The following is a 13,580-nucleotide window of genomic DNA, read 5'->3' on the forward strand; positions in this document are numbered from 1 at the left end:
TGAAGTACAATATGTCACGAAAAAACAATCTCAGAATCAGGGGGATCCGTTGAAGTGTTCCAGAGTAATTACCTCATAAAGTGACAGTGGTCAGAATTGTAAAAATTGGCCCGGTCATTAACGTGCAAACCACCCGCAGGGCTTAAGGGGTTAATGACCAGTTCAAATTTTAGAAATCTGACCAGTGTCACTTTATGTGGTAATAACTCAGGGAAGCTTCAATGTATCCCAATGATTCTGTGAATATTTTTTTCTGACATATTGTACTTCATGATAGTGGTAACAGTTGTTCAATATGACTTGCATTTATCTTTGAAATTATTGCAATTTTGGCACAAATTTGGAAAAAAAAAAAAAAAAAATCGCAATTTTCAAACTTTCAATCTTTATATCCTTAACCTTTTAGTCATGGTGTACAAAATAATTAATACATAACATTTCCCATATATATACTTTACCTCTGCATTATTTTTCAGACATTTTATTTTGTTGGGATGTTAGAGGGGTTAAAAATTTAGCAGTAATTTCTAATTTTTTCCACAAATTTACAAAATCTGTTTCTTTTGTGACCTATTCAGATTTCAATGAACCTTGAGGAGCCTATATTTTGGAAACTCTTCAAAAGTGATACCATTTTAACGTACCCCTCAAATACTTCAAAACTGTTGTCAGGAAAAAAAATTTAACACTTCATGTGCTACACAGGAATTACCTATAAAATGTTGCTTTAGCTCCAATTTTTTTACTTTTGCAAGAAGTAACACCAAAAAATGGACCCCAAAGTTTATTACCCACATTCTTTTGAGCGCAGCGATACCCCAGATGTAGTCAAAAAGTTCTGTTTGGACAAATAACAGGACTCGGAACACAAATTGTCTGAAATAGATTGCAGGCTCCATGTCGCATTTGCAGGGCTCCTAAGGTGCCTAAACAGCAGAAAGCACCCACAACTGACCCTATTATGGAAACTACACCCCCTCAAGGATTTTATCCAGTAGTATAGTGCAGATTTTGAACCCAGAGGTACTAGACAGAATTTGATAATATTAGGTAATTGAATATATCATGATATCGTCATCATTTTTTTTTTTTACTTTTGAAAAAACCCGAACCCCAACCCTGAAAGAAAGAGAAAAATTATAAAATATTTTTCTTTAATCTGACTAAGGGGATGACACGGGGGGAATAATTTACTAATTGGGTTTTTGATCACTGTGATAGGATCTATTACAGTGATCAAAAGTCAGGAACCAAGCAGAAAAATCCCTGCTGATGCCGGGTGCCGGCAGGGAAATCTCTGCGGGCACACTGCGCATACACCTGCCATTTTTCTTAATGAACAGGAAGTGGAGGGCCTGGGGATGGAGCAGGATGGATCGGTAGATGGCGGAGGTTCCGAGGGGCCTCAGGGACATCATTGGTCTATCCTCTGAGATGTATATCATGTCAGAGAAAAGAGAAATGATTTAATGGCAGATCACACATTTTTTAACGTGATCGCTGTTATTCATTGGATAACTGCAATCACGTGGTTGGGGACCGGAAAAATCGTCCCGGACCATGTTCTCCAGGGTCTACGCTATCCTGCCATGAAGGGGGGGCGCCATACCCTTATTCCCAATCGCCCTTTTAAAACGGCGATGAGAGAATTAGGCCACCGTTTTAATGCATATGGGTGGTCGTTAAGGGGTTAAAGAACAGGGATCTATTAAATTCTGATGTTCACAACATGAGTTTGTAGAAGTGTATCATGGCATGAAGAAAGGAGATTTCTAAAGACCATGAAAGCAGAGTTGTTGATGCTCATCAGACTTCAAATAGTTTGAAAACTATCTCTAGGGAGTTTGGACTCCATCAATCCAATTGTGTACAAATGGAGACTGTAGACTCATGTAGACTGTTGTTTTTTATCTTGCAAAATTTGTCAAAATTATTTTAAAACTTAAAAACATAAAACATCTCCCCTGTGAGAGTTCTCTATTGTGTAACAAGACTTGAGTTCTCTGTAAAACATTTTCCAAATTCTGAACATGAAAACTGCTTTTACCTTGTGTGTGTTCTTTGATGTCTAATAAGATTTGATTTCTTGTGAAAACGTTTCCCACATTCCGAACATGAATATGGTTTCTCCCCTGAGTGATTTTTCTGATGTGTATTAAGACTTGATTTCATTGTAAAACATTTCCTACATTCGGAACATGAAAATGGCTTCTCCCCTGAGTGAATTTTTTGATGTCTAAGAAGACCTGATTTCTCTGAAAAGCATTTCCCACATTCTGAACATGAAAATGGCTTCTCCCCTGTATGTCTTTTCTGATGTGTAACAAGTTCTGATTTATCTATAAAACATTTCCCACATTCTGAACATGAAAATGGTCTCTCTCCTGAGTGATATTTTTTGTGTCTAACAAGATGTGTTTTCTGAGCAAAACCCTTTCCACATTCAGAACATGAATATGGCTTCTCCCCTGTGTGAATTCTCTGATGTTTAAAAAAATCTGATTTCCTCTTAAAATTTTTCCCACATTCTGAACATGAAAATTGCTTGCTCCCTGTGTGAGATCTTTCTCGCTCTCTATCGCAATTGTTTTGTCTACTTTGCTCAACAGTCTGTGATGAATCAGAAGATAAGAGCTGTTGAAAGGGATTTTTTCCGAGGAGGGCTTGAGGTGTATCTGGCATAATGGCCTGTTCTTCATATGTATCTGGTGTGGTATCATCTGCTTTAACATCTGAAAATATCAGATGTGTCTCTGAATTCCTGGAACAGTCATCTGCCAAAAATAAAACAATTTATCATTACAACATGTTGAAATATATTCTACATTTTATAACATTTCTACAAAAATTTTACTAAAATTAAAATATTTATAAACTGATTTAGAGCAGTGTTGGGAAGAATAGATTTCAAAGCAGAGACTAATAAATTATGATGATAGGTTGCTAAGTTGTGGTTTGCTGTTAAAGGCAACTACTCCATAGATAGTTTTAGTGTGCCTGTCAACAATTTTTGTAAAATATGAAAGATTTATTTACTTTTAGTGAAATATTCACTGGAGACTCACAACGAGGCTGGAAGTCAGTGCTATTAGGTCAGGCATCTCTAACCTGTGGCTTGGGAGTCACATGTGACTCGCAGGCCCGTGATGTGTGGCTCGCGGCAGGCGGCCACGTTGGTCTATTAGGATGATAGTGTCAGTTATAGGGTACCTTGAAGCTGGAGTGCTTGATGTGAGAATATTAAAAGGGCGCAAGATGAGAAACCCTAGACGTACGTATACTACCTCGGTGTATTTTCTGTGGACACTTTGGCGTTATACCGGTAATAGGAGCTCTGGATGTTTCTTCTGTAGTGAAGAGAAAAGGGGGAGTTAAATGGGAGCTGGATGTCATATTTTTCACTGAGGGATCAATGAGTAGCTGTGCCATCCAAAAGATGGCAGTGCACTTCCATTGAAAAATAGTTATAGAAATAAAATGTTTTTAGACAGATACTGACTTTCTAAGCTGTCAGAATCTACCTTAAACATGTAGTGGCATAAGTTGTTCATTTATAATAAAAATTTCTATTTCTTGATACATACTCTTTATCGATGGAATATACAATTTATGTATCTTAAAAAATTGCCCATTTCTACATCAAAATTAAATCCTCAAAGGAAATCATACAAAATTTCATATGAAGCAAGACTTCAATGACATCTAATGTACAGCAAATGTAGAGCTGTATATTTGTGCACAGAATAATATTACATATGCTATAATGTACTTATATTGATTTCTCTCTGTCACTTGGAGGTACATAATATTTGTTTTATCAATTTTTATTACAATTTTTGGAAGACAGAATGAACAAAAAGCAACAATTTAGGAATTGTTCTTACTTTTTATTTTATATTCACTTATCCAGTAAAAGTGATAAGACAACTTTATTCTTTGGATCAGAACAATCAGAGATTCCAGATTTATATATTTTTCGATGTTTTTCACTACTTTTTGTAAAAAATTATTTGGGCTTGCATCGTCATATTCTGAGAGCTAAAATATAACTTTATTTTCCCGCCAGCAGAGCATTTTACCCACACCCGAGTGAGATAGTGACAAAAAGTAAAAATGCAGGACTATTTCCATGCTCTGTAATTGGAATGAGTACACTTTAAATCCTTTAACGATGAACTATTGGAGGGCAAGTCTGGTGCTATCAGCCACTGTAATTTCAGCTCCAGAAGCATACAGTTAACCTGAAGCAATTAAAAAGCTTATATTTGCATCCATTAGCATTTGGGCACCTTGACAGAGTGTCCCAGAGGCCTGTCCTGAAGTGTTACCTTCAAAGCAGTCAGCCTCGTCTGAATAATCCAGGTAGGAATTATGGAATAGGATTCCGGTTTTATTTTGTTGGAACTAGGGCCATGTTTAAGCAGGACGGCCGGTGGCATCTGTACTGCTCCGCTAAAGGTGAAATTCTTGGACCAGTTCAAGAGAAACCAAAGTGAAAGCATTTGCATAGAATGTTTTGATTAAAGGGGTTGTCCGGGCAAAATTAACATTTTACCAGTAGCTTGGAATGTTAGAAATGACAAATGAAGCTATACTTACCTTCTGGAACATGTCTCAATCCAGCATAGACCACTCCGTGGTCTGGGTGTACGCTAGGAGGGAGAAGTCACTGGCAGCCCACTGTTGAAGTCACCTGATCTTAGCAGCCAGTCACAGGCCATATTGGTCCTTGATATTGCTGATGTCTCCCTTCCGGTGTAAACACACCATGGAGCAGCCAGCGTTGCATCCAAGTAAGTGACGATAAGCGAGTATAGCTTTGTTTGTTATTTTCTAATATATGGTATTAAGCCATTGGTAAAAATGTTATTTGCCCAGACAACAACTTTGATTAAGAACGAAAGTTGGAGATTCAGAGAAAATCAGATACCATCATAGTTCTGACCTTACATTATGCCAACTAGCGATCTGGCAGGGTTATTACCACAAACTGCCAGTCAGCGCCTGATAAAGCAAAGTCTCTTTGGGCTCAGGGGAAGTTTGGTTGCAAAGCTGAAACTTAAAGGAATTGAGAGCAGGAATCTATCAGGACAGGAGCCTGTGGCTTAATTTAACTCAACAGGGCAAAATGTGCCGGGCCCGGATTCAGAACGAATTAAGAGGCTGAAAGATCTTCCTCAATTCTGTTAAGGCCCCGTCACACTTAGCGACGCTGCAGCGATCCCGACAACGATACGACCTGTCAGAGATCGTTGCTGCGTCGCTATGTGGTCGCTGGTGAGCTGTCAAACAGGCAGGCTCACCAACGATCAGGGGAGCAGCGACCTCGTGGAAAGAATCTTTCCACGATGTCCTGCTCCTGGTTACCAGCCTGCTGAAGCAGGAACAGGCTGGTAACCATGGTAAACATCGGGTTACTAGGGGCACACGCGCACCTAGTAACCCGCTGTTTATCATGGTTACCACTCTGCTACAGTGAGCGGGAGGTTACCGCTCACTTTAGCAGGCTCGTAACCATGATAAACAGCGGGTTACTAGGTGCGACTGTGCCCCTAGTAACCCGATGTTTATCATGGTTACCAGCCTGATCGCTGCTCCCGCTGGTCACACACAGCGATGTGTGCTGACCAGCGGGAGGGCAACGACCAAAAAAAGGTCCAGGACATTCTGCAGCGATCAGCGACCTCACAGCAGGGGCCTGATCGCTGCAAAGTGTCACACATAGCGACATCACTGGTGAGGTCGCTGTTGCGTCACCAAAACCGTGACACAGCAGCGATCTCGCTAGCGATCTCGCTATGTGAGACGGGGGCTTTAGCGGAGGTGCTTGGCCATTGTTATTTAGTAGAGCAAATTGTCTGGAATGATAATGATAATGAATGGAACTCTGGCACGTCCAGTTTCTTAGAGGGACATAGAGAACCCAGAACAAACACGGGGAGGACATACAAACTTCTTGCAGATGTTATCCCTGGTGGGATTTGAACCCAGAACCTCAGCGTCTAAATACTTCAGTGCTAACCTCTGAGCCACCGTGCTGCCCATTTGCCTAGTTTCCATGGAATGAGGCAAAAACTACTAGTACAGTATATCACATAGAAATAAGTAAAAAGTTACTTCTGTGCCTATAAGTCATTCTCTGTTACACCTATTAGAGACCAGAGTGAATCCAAAACCAGATGGTTTCAGGCTAAGCCTAAATTAATTACTTTGTCATTACTCACCTGTGCAGTTATCTGTAGGAATCTCCTCTTTACACCGCTCATCACCCCTCACATATGTCTCTGTAGTATTAATATGGGGCAGATCTTTACCCTGAAACAAAGATTGTAACAGTTACAGAGAGATGGAGAAGTTGTAAAAAATTATTTTGAAGGACAGAAAAGATCATAAATTAACAAGATGACCAAAAATTACAGCACTAGGTATCGCATATCTGCAGGTCTCCTGTATAAATCCAATCTGTCGGCTCCTAATTCTAACCGGCAATCTCCATAACCATAAAATTGTGAGAAGATCCAGACAACATCTAATGTCTATGATCAGCTTTATCCTGTCATCTCCACCAGGTACAAAACTTTCACTGAATGGCCATTTTATTATAGACACCCATAGCCCATCGGACCTTCCATGGCAAAGGAGAATAGGATTGCGTTGGGGCAGCAAAAAAAAATGTGCTGTCATGTACCCAGAAGCAAAGCATGACTATACAACCCTTCTAGCACAGTGCATTGTCCTTCTACCATAAAGGGATGAACTCGGTTGACCACAATGCTTAGTTAAACATTACTGTCCAATGGTACAAGTATCAGAGGACCTAGAATGTGCCAAAAAATATTGCCCACAATGATAATCCACCTCATCATACTGATATGTTAACATCTGATATAAAGTAGATGGATTCATATAGAGTGTTTCAAATTTCTGACCCTCCCATCAGTATGGTGCAACAGAAATCTGGATTCCTCTTATCAATGTTTATCCACTGCTCATTGATATATTTTTGTACCCTTCCTCCTTTCTGTTTCCCTTAGACAGCAATGGTTGGCCACAAAGCCTAGGTAAACATATGTGCTGAAGAAATTTTAGTTTGGACACTTTAGTTGTAGCACCAATGTTGTATTCATCTGCATTACATGACTGTGCATCTCCTGCTCTTCGGGACAATTCTTGAAAAACTCTGCTGAATCTCTTAATTTATGAGTTGCTTATATTCACAGAATCCACTTTCACTGAAAGTTATTCCTTGATCCCAATTGAATTCTTAAATATTATTGGAAATAAAATACATTCAAAGTCACCCAGATAGCTCTCCCATTCTAATGTGGATTCAAACTGCAACTGATCCATGGAAAACTAATTGCTTGAGTTTCTCCGACATTATGTAATTCCATACAGGGATGCTCAAACCATAAAAATGTAATAATAAATTGGCCATTCAGTGTAATACTGGTGGATAAAACAAGACTGAACACAAGACCTTCACATCCTTCTACACATCATAGGGGAGATTTCATGACACCTGCTCTCCATCTACCTGATGATCCTGAGGAACATCAAGATCTTCTTGTTTACAGTCCTGTGGAAGAAGAGGACGGGGACATCTCTCTGGTGTTGTCCTCTTACTGGATAAAACTGGAAGAAACACATAAAGGGCCTGAATTAATTCTTTAGATACAGATAATTATAGGCCGTGTGTATTTAGCCCTATTACCTGGTGATGTGAGGGGCTGAGGAACCTCCATTATGACGTCCTTGTACAGATCTTTGTGTCCTTCTAAATACTCCCACTCCTCCATGGAGAAATAGACGGTGAAATCCTGACACCTCATGGGAACCTGACGCATACAATGATACCGTCACCCCCCCGATCCCTTCATAGTGTTACTGTATAATGTCCCAGCATTCACAGCAGTGTCACCTCTCCAGTCAGCAGCTCAATCATCTTGTAGGTGAGTTCTAGGATCTTCTGGTCATTGATGTCCTCATGTATCAGGGGGTGAGGTGGAGGCCCTGTGATTGAGCTCATGGGTCTTCCCGATCCCTCAGACACAGGGGTCTGACAGCGATCACTAGAGGTCTTCACTAATATGTAATCCTGGTTATGGAGAGACACATGAATAAATCTCAATAGACATTTCCAGAGTCCTTACCTCTCCAGTTCTGTCCATCTGTTATTCCCATAGATAAGAACGATGTAATGTGACGTCATCAGAATCTCTCACCTCTCCAGTAAGCCGGAAGAGGATCTCTAGGGTGAGGTGTAATATCCTCTCCACCATCTTGTCCCTGTCCCTATCCATTCTTGACGGGTCAATCACGAAAATTCTCTTATATAGAAGATCTCCACTGAGAGGATCCGATATTGTAAGTACCTGAATGGGGAGAAGATGAGCCAATGTAACATCAAGAATCCCATGTAATAATATAATAACTGGAGATAGTAAGGGGAATCATGAGGAGATATACCATGTATATGTTGCATTCTCTCTTTGTATGGACTGGAATACTTAATATCTTATAAAAGAAAAGTCATACCTTCACATGAATTTTACAGCTAATCACTGACGGCAGTGGTGATGGCAGCATGTAGGACACATGATCTCTGTGAACCATTATGGAGCAGAACAATCACATCACAGGCATGCTGGGTATCACCATTGCAACCAATATCATCATTGCAGTGACGTAAACAGACACAGAAGAAAACCATGCGGACATCAGCACTGAAGTGGAGGTGATATAATACATTCATTAAATATTTTTTTTCTACAGCTGGACAATCCGATTGCATAATGTAAGGCTCCATTGGTTTTCTGCCTAGTATTTGCATTACCTAGATGTCTGTGACACTTGGCGCTGTGTCATTGTGAAAGGGTCGGATTTGGGGACAGGAATCCTCCTTAAATGTCCCCGATATCAGAAGCCGAGGATGGTGGAGACACAGAGAGCGAACTATGTGTCATAAAGGTGGAGCGCGACCTGAACCCCATATGCTTTATGTCCTTCCTCGAGAATCTGTCATCTATACGGATAATGGTAGAGATTATCACTACAGGAGCTGCACAGGTAACAGGAACTCCATAAATGAGACTGGCAGAAATACAAAAAACAATGACACTAGGAATGTCCCAGGGAGTGGCCATGAGAGAGATTTACAGGAGTCGTTAAGGAGAACCTGACAGCCGATACATACTGCCCGAACCATGGGTAGATTGTATCAGGCACTAGCTGCATGCTTTCAGACATGTATGTTGGACTCTGAAACACTATGGCGTTTCTAAGCAAAAAAAAAAGTACTTTAAAAGATGCCAAGGATGCTGCCGCAATGAAGACTAGTCAGATAAGCGGATGCCCAGCAGATTCTCCCTGCCCACATTCTCAGAGTGAGAGGTCTCTCCTGTACACGCATGCAGGGATAGACCTGTCACTCAAGGGGACGGAAGTGGAGAAGCCGCCGGGGACCCACCTGTGTGACTGGTCTCATATAAGGCTCGTTCTCCAGCAGCTTTTAAAGTATGTTTTTCTCTGAAGCGCTGCAACGTTACTGAGTCAAACGTACCAGGCTGAAATCATGCAGCCTGTGCCAGGTACATTTTGCCCATGGGTTGGTCAGCATATATCAGCTGTCAGGTTCTCTTTAATTATAATAGCCGCAATTATAAATGTTGCCCCAAGTCATTGCGACAGCAACAAGTCTGGTATATACAACTTATTCTCAGAAGCTATTTTCAGGAAGGCTGGACTTATCAAAAAAAGAAGGAATCAAAATTGCTGAATGAATCATCAACAATCTTAAATATGCTGACGATACAACACTGATAGCAACAAGCGTAGATGGAATGAAAGACTTATTACGGAGTGTCAAGATGGAAAGCTCGAACATGTGACTGCTACTCAACACAAAGACAACGATATTGACTACTGCCAGGCACCACCGTGGATAATGTGAGATGGACAGCAATGAACTGGGAAGGACTTCAACCTACTTGGATCAACGATCACTCAAAATGCAGCAACAACACTGGAAATCAATAGGATAGCTATGCGCAAATCAACAATGAACTCACCGGACAAGGTCTTCAAATCGAGGGACAGTTCACTGGCAATGAAGACACGGTTCATACATAATCTGTGGTCTTTTCTGTAGTATGTGAAACCTGGACGAAAAAAAACAAGACGGAAGAATCCCCGTCTTCAAAATGTAGTGCTGGAGAAGGATGCTTTCAATACCATGGATGGCAAGTGGAACAAACAAATCAATCTTGGAACAAATCAAGCCAGAGATGTCACTCTAAGCAAGGATGACTAAGCTATAATTTTCCTACAGATCGTTCACTCATCAAATTGCCATGGATTAAAGTCAAGCCAAAGGCTGTTAAATAAAAATAATAATATATGACCGCAGAGAGATTTCCCCAGGAGAAGTGCCCTTCTCTGTATTCCTTGTCTATGGGCGGAGAACCGAGCGCGGCTGATTGGTGACAATGCAGAAGGCGACTTAGAAGACGATATGTTTCCTTGCCCCAGAGAAGGAATAAACCTCATTAATAATTTCTATGTTCCCAGAACCTTCTATTAAACACGACCCATAAATAACCCCCATACGACGACATCAGCGGGAAATAACAGAAGTTCTGGCTCCAGAGAAAGAGAAGAAATGTCTGTCAGTAAGTTATATGGGAACGAGAATAGAAATGCCACCAGCACTGAGGGGGTTAATAGTAATGGGGGATCTCCACATACCTCCACCTGCAGAGCCGCCACCACATATATGGCTATTCTGTGCGCACAGGACCTGTGATGATGTCACAGTCATGTGATCAGTCACATGGAGGGGAGGAGCCACAGATCACAGGATCAGGTGCCTCAGTGTATGCAGGACTGTGTGTGTACGATGTGTACATAGTGGTGCTGCGGGTTTATCACACAAGGAATGCAAAAGTTATCCCTGTTTGTGGAGTATCAAGAGTTTTGTTCTTTGATAAATGACGTAATGATAGCTTTTTCAGAAGTTGTCCAAAAAGAAACAAATCAGTGGTACTGTAACATCTTCTCAAATAGAAGTGCACAAAAATTATCCCTTTTTGGGATCTGCAACAGGTTTGCTATTCACAAAATGATTAAGTAATTACAAAGGCTTTTTATCAAGTTGTCCAAAAATTATCCTTTATTTTAGGAAACTGGAACAGGCAAGTTGTTTTTAAAGTAAAGAAGCAACTACTTGTCACCAAGCCTTTCCAAAATTAGCCCTAATTTGGAAGCTATTTCATGTTTGTGTTCTCTCAAGAGAGTACGTTTTGCATGAGCAGTACAGTCTATCACTGTTACATACAGCCAGAAGTTTTGTGTCTGTGCAGTGTCAGAAGCTGCATGGTAGAGAATAAGGAAGAGGCCATGGCCACTCTGGCAGCAGCCGTATTGTCTAGCACTGAAATATCAATTTGGGCAGCTACAAGATTGTTGGCTGCCATGGCTCCTCTGTGGCAAAAACTATACAGTAGAGTTAGGATGGGGTAGGCAAGAAGATGTCTGACAATAAAGGACCAGCAACGACATCCCTGGCAGCAGTACTTCATTGTAGATGACATAATGCACAGGAAGCGGATGCCTAGATGACATTCTTTGACATTAGACTGGAGACTGAACATGACAGAACACGATAGCAGAAACTGTTCCAGCTCTTGAGACTCGTCTAATCTGTCGACCCAGAAGGCAATAGGATTAATGCTCAGGGAATCTACTGGATGAAGGACACAGTGCAGATATGACTGAACCTGGCTGTTTAGGCGGTGCAACCCTGTTTGGTGATGTTAATCAGTTTGTTGTACAGTGGCATGTAAAAGTTTGGGCACCCCTGGTCAAAATTACTGTTATTGTGAACAGTTAAGCAAGTTGAAGATGAAAAGATCCCTAAAAGGCCTACAGTTAACCCCTTTACAACCCAAGGTGGTTTGCACGTTAATGACCAGGCCAATTTTTACAATTCTGACTGTCACTTTATGAGGTAATTACTCTGGAACGCTTCAACGGATCCCCCTGATTCTGAGACTGTTTTTTCGTGACATATTGTACTTCATGATTGTGGTAAAATTTCTTCGATATCACTTGCGTTTATTTGTGAAAAAAATGGAAATTTGGCAAAAATTTTGCAATTTTCAAAATTTGAATTTTTATGCCCTTAAATCAGAGAGATATGTCACACAAAATAGTTAATAAATAACATTTCCCACATGTCTACTTTACATCAGCACAATTTTGGAACCCAAATTTTTTTTTATTGGGGAGCTATAAGGGTTAAAAGTTGACCAGCGATTTCTCATTTTTCAAACAAAATTTACAAAACCATTTTTTAGGGACCACATCATATTTGAAGTCACTTTGAGGGGTCTTTATGACAGAAAATACTCAAAAGTGACACCATTCTAAAAACTGCATCCCTCAAGGTGCTCAAAACCACATTCAAGAACTTTATTAACCCTTCAGGTGCTGCACAGGAATTTTTGGAATGTGGAAGAAAAAAATTAACTTAACTTTTTTCACAAAAATGTTACTTTAGACCCTATTTTTTTTTATTTTCACAGGGGTAACAGGAAAAAATGGACCCCAAAATTTGTTGTGCAATTTCCCCTGGGCACACAGATACCCCATATGTGGGGAAAAAACACTGTTTGGGCGCACGGCCAGGTTCGGAAGGGAAGGAGCGCCATTTGACTTTTTGAATGTAAAATTTGCTTCAATAATTAGCGGACGCCATGTTGCATTTGGGGAGCCCCTGATGTGCCTAAACAGTGGAAACCCTCCACAAGTGACACCATTTTGGAAACTAGACCCCTCAGGGAACTTATCTAGATGTGTGGTGAGTAGTGTTGAGCGAGTATGTTCTGTTCCGAGTATGCTCGGGCCGAGCTCCAAGTATTTACAGCTGCTCGGTGATATGGTTGAATCGCTCCCGTGTGTATGATTTGCAACTGTTTGACAGCTTTATTACATGTGAAGAATGTCTATTTCTTACACATTCCTCACATGTAATAAAGCTGTCAAACAGTTGCAAATCATGCACACGGGAGCGATTCAACCATATCACCGAGCAGCTGTAAATACTCGGAGCTCGGCCCGAGCATACTCGGCGAAAGGGTTAACAGAACATACTCGCTCAACACTAGTGGTGAGCACCTTGAACCCCCAGGTGCTTCACAGAACTTTATAACATTGAGCCGTAAAAATAAAATTTTCACATTTTTCCCACAAAAATGTTTTTCAGCCCCCACTTTTGCATTTTTATAAGGGTAACAGGAGAAATTGCACCATGCAGTTTGTTGTGCAATTTCTCCTGAGTAACCAGATACCCCATATGTGGGGTAAAACCAATGTTTGGGCGCACTGCAGGGTTCGGAAGGGAAGGAGCGCCATTTGACTTTTGGATTGTAAAATTTGCTTGAATAATTAGCGGATGTGCCCCTGATGTGCCTAAACAGTGGAAACCCCCCACAAGTGACACCATTTTGGAAACAAGACCCCTCAGGGAACTTATCTAGATGTGTGTTGAGCACCTTTAAACCCCAGGTGCTTCACAGAAG

General features: G+C 40.8%; 1 pseudogene; it reads right to left on the reverse strand.

Annotated features, from left to right (window-relative positions):
- Positions 1-270: 270 nt before the first annotated feature.
- LOC141271450 (uncharacterized) overlaps positions 271-13,580 on the reverse strand; it is a 35,471-nt pseudogene continuing 22,161 nt past the window's right edge.

Source organism: Phyllobates terribilis, unplaced genomic scaffold (genome assembly GCF_046119375.1).
Source record: "Phyllobates terribilis strain yellow unplaced genomic scaffold, ASM4611937v1 Scaffold_5__5_contigs__length_657084704, whole genome shotgun sequence".
Lineage (NCBI taxonomy): Eukaryota > Metazoa > Chordata > Amphibia > Anura > Dendrobatidae > Phyllobates > Phyllobates terribilis.